The sequence below is a fragment of the Stegodyphus dumicola genome, chromosome 10, assembly GCF_044657685.1.
Source record: "Stegodyphus dumicola isolate Sdum_Otavi_A_Nest chromosome 10, ASM4465768v1".
Lineage (NCBI taxonomy): Eukaryota > Metazoa > Arthropoda > Arachnida > Araneae > Eresidae > Stegodyphus > Stegodyphus dumicola.
Genome location: NC_140777.1, coordinates 151,081,640 through 151,086,125, shown reverse-complemented (window position 1 = coordinate 151,086,125; position 4,486 = coordinate 151,081,640). Strand labels below are relative to the sequence as shown.

General features: G+C 31.6%; 1 non-coding gene across 1 annotated transcript; it reads left to right on the top strand.

Annotated features, from left to right (window-relative positions):
• LOC146995155 (U6 spliceosomal RNA) lies at window positions 1–107 on the top strand. Its single transcript, XR_015043744.1, has one exon. It is a non-coding gene; the product is annotated as a U6 spliceosomal RNA (small nuclear RNA).
• The last annotated feature ends 4,379 nt before the right edge of the window (window positions 108–4,486 follow it).

The window sequence follows — 4,486 nt, the reverse complement described above, 5'->3', positions numbered from 1 at the left end:
GTATTCGCTTCGGCAGTGCATATACTAAAATTGGAACGATACAGAGAAGATTAGCATGGCCCCTGCGCAAGGATGACACGCAAAATCGTGAAGCGTTCCACATTTTTTCTCTAGCTGATAAATCTCTCGAACCTCCGTTCTTTGTATACATTTACGGTTTGTTGAGAAATTCAGCCGGGGCCCCACGAAAGTCTCAAATAATATGAACTCCCATCTTTTATTTTTGGACGATCTGTCTTTAACTTAATTTACGACTTCAAAGTGATGACGCTCACAGTTATCATGAAATCTTAAAAGAAAGCTCAAAATGTTTTTATTGATGGAAGTAATTTTTAAATCATTGTGCATAACCTCAGGAGGAAAACATCATTAGTGAAAACTCTGAGAGCCATTGTCTGAAGAATTTGCTTTTGATTTGTGTGACATCATTAAATAATGAAGAATCTACGTGTACATGTATGCTTGAATGTTCCTCGCTGAGTTTTATTTATTTTATATTTTGTGCGAATTTAAGGAACTTTTCATTAAAAACTCGTAGATTTAAAAGTTTAATGTTGCCACTCAGCAAAGCATAAAATATTTATGTTTCAGATTTAATCAGAAAACTCAGTGAAATAAAAGAAGTGTGTTGCCAATCAGCAAAACGCAATATTTCCAGTTTAATCGTATTGCAGAACAACTTTTGGAACCAAATTTTAAACACTCTATAGTCCTCTACCCAAAGGTGAGCAATTCGAAACCCGAATTTTAAATTTCGGTTTTGATTTATTTCATATTTGTGGGAATTTAAGGAATTTGTGGTATAAAATTCAGAGATTTAAAAGCCGTTCATAAGCCGTTCATAAGCATAATCATATTCAGAGATTTAAAAGCCGTTTAAAATCATGAGATATTTATCATTCAAATTTAAACAGAAAACTTGGCGATATAAAAGAAGTGTATTGCCACTCGGTCAAACCAAAAGATAATTTGTCTCTCAAATTAAATTTAAAAAAAACATAGCAATTTAAAGCAAATGGGTTGCCACTGTCCAGCTTAAAATATTTTAATTTTTAAGCGCTGCGTAGCGAAATGTAAGATATTTAATTTTTCTTTCAAATTTATTCTGTTATCAATTAACAATCTAAGAGATTTAAAAGCAAAAAAACGCAGATTCATTTAAAGTATGTTACTCTTTTGTTATCAGGACCGGGTATCCATAAATGTATGTATAGATATATATGTTCATGTGTGCATGTACTTATTTATCTGTGTGTGTACACACATATATGCGCACATACATACACTCGTGCATACATATATACGCTTCTGAATCCGGCCCTGATGATAGAAGAGTACCCAAATTATTATTCATTACTAAATAGACGCGCGAAATTACATTAGTTGAATACATTAAAATTTTTATATCAGGCTTTTAAAGAATGTTTCTCGCCACCGCAAATATCGTCTGCGCATACAGTTCGCGTTGGAGTGTTTAATCATATTTTGTAGAAGGATTTTTGGCATTTGAAAGTAAGTTACTAACACGCTACCAGATTAGAACCATCATTTACTTCCAGTTCCATTGCCAAAAGTTAGCCACAGAATGTCACGAAATTATGTGCACAGTTTTAGGTACTAACTAGCAGCTACGCGACTAGCCTTCGTCTGGCTTTTAAATGTAACGAAAAAATGCCTAAAGGGAACATCAAACGTTAAATTTAAAAACTGTGTGGAATTTTACCTGCAGAACAACTTCTTTAAACAAACACCCACATTTCTTTTTTAAAAAATGTCTTACATGTAACAAAATTACAATGAAATAAACAATATCCTTTAATACAAATTTAACTATCCTAATAAATAAATTAACCAACTTCCCGTTGTAAAATCTTCAGAATTCAAATGGTATAAATGAAGTCATGAACTTTGTTTCCAAAAGAAATAATGCAAAACGTTTTACATAATTGAAATTATATGTAATTAAAACGTAATATAAAAAAATTGCAATAAAAAAACAATAAATAAAATATGTAAACCTCCTTGCCATTAGCTGATAAAGAGAGGGAGAAAAATGAAAATTCTTTCTGTTGTGCCTAGCGAGACACATGCGCGTCAGAATAAGAAGATTGCGATGTGCATATTGGGTGTCCAAGAAACAAAAGGAAAAACAGCAACATTTTATCTGATATTTTCAACAGTCAGCAGTCTGAAGGAAAAACGATAGCCAAAACCACGTTTCTAAAAGAATTAATCTATTGAAAATGATACGATAAAATCGAAAAGATAAAATAAAAAAAAATATAATTCGAATTTTGAAAAAATCTCTTCGAGGTGCCCTGGCTCTTGTCTAGATGCACCCTATATATCAAATTTCATAGTTCTGGGTCTATTAGGTTACGCGCAGCACGAACTAAAGACACACAGACTTCTTCTTTTATTATATGTAGGGATGTTGTGTCATGTGATACTGAAGGAAGAATATGAACCATTCATATGCCATTTTTATAAGTTAATATGTGTAAAAATTATACTTCAAAAGGAATATATTAGCCATCTATTTCAATTCCAAAACGGCATATATACTTTAAAAGTTTTTTTCTAAAAATATTTTTAATGTATTAAAGGAAATTTTGTAACTTTGTAATTGTACAAGTTATTTTAAAAACACTAAAATGTATTATGAACTTCTTTTTTTATGCTTTATTAAGTAATGATAATATTTATCATAATGAAATCATATTTTAGTCCAAGGTAGAAATAAAATAACTAAAACTACCGTATTTACTCGCACTTTTTCTGCCAATTTTTTATTTGTAACAGTCTAGCTGCGACTATGATGCGGGGGAAAATGTACTACACCATACTGTACCCTTTTGACGATTTTTCTGCTTCAAAACGGGGGTCCAACTTTTAAGTGAGAGGCACTATTACGTGAGTAAAGACGGTATATACACTGCCCTTTTGTGGTAATAAAATTTTGATTTTTACAAAATTTGTTAAAAATACAGGCATATTAAATATCAGGTTTATAAAACGTTTAAAATCAAGTTCTATCTATGCAATAAATTGATTTAAGAATATATTATAAAAAGAATTGGTACTTTTCAGTTTCGCCGGCGCAAATCTTGCCAAGCAGACGTTATTGGCGACAACATACCGTACACAAGTACTGACGTAAAAAATGTTAACAAATGTTAGCCCTAAGAATTGTTTATTTGGAAGGCATAAACTTTTTAATATTGCTTAAATTTTTGTCTAAAGCCAATAAATAAAGACAATAAATCTGTAAAAAGGCGTTAATTATGAATTTACTATGCTTTCTTGGTTCAACATCGAGATTCGAAGGTTCATATCCCATGACCACAAGTGATCTCACGTAAACTACGCTACAAAAATCTAATTCTCTCAGTAATTATCTACATTAATTTCAAGTTAAATCTTAATTTGGAATACAAGTTTAAATGCAAGAATTATTTCAATTCGTATGAATAGCTAACTGAGAAATTATGTAAAACCGCAACGTTGTACTTCGCTAGTGCATTCTCATTAGAATTGATGAATTCCCTTGACTGTGTCTTTTCTGTATTTTCGCCTTCGGATGAGTGGTGTTATTGCATTCTAATTGACTTAATTACCGCGAATGGCTTTAGGGCCTGGTAAAAATTCTATGTAATTGTTATGCCAGTATTGAAAGAAAGAATCAATCTGATAAGAAATGGCTGCAACTTGTTTCGAGGATGAGGCGCAAAAGGTTCAGCGAGGATATCCCTTTTCGTATCAGTTGTACCATTATTGGCGAATTTATGGCCTGCGCCGGCAAAACTGAAAAGTGACAAAAAATTCAACAAAAGAAATTTTGTTGCATATAATCCTGTTAAAATTTAATGGACGGAACTTCTAACGGTAGACGTTAAGTATACGGTAATATTATATAATGCGATGCTGCTGCAAAATGAATGATTTTTCATAACAATTGCCATTTACTCGGCATTAAGACTATTGAAAAACCATTTTTATCAAAAATGTGAATCATTGAAGACGAAATTTATTAAAAAGGAGTTCTAAAAATTCTGTATATTACCGGCAGCGTATGAAACTCCGGCATTGTATAGAATACCTAGGTATTTTACAAAATACCTGGCGTTTTTAGGCAAATTATGAAACATGATAATTATTGCATACTTTACCTAGGCAATGTATAGAACGACTCGGCATTTTGTAGAATGACAAATGCCTTTTAGTCAAAGGATGGAAAAAGTCTTTCGGTGGTCTCTGTGATATTCTGACTGGAAGTTGGCGCTACGCTTCTGCTACACTTTGCGATGTTTACAATGAGCGTACAAATGTATCAAAAACGAATTATGTCTTGTTATATGCAGAATTTAAAAATTATTAATCCGTAGTAGTCAGAAACTGTTGATTTCATTTTAATAAAAATATTTTTAATTAGAAGGAAAGCATGAAATTTTAAGCTAAAGAACCTTTTATTTATTTATTTATTTAT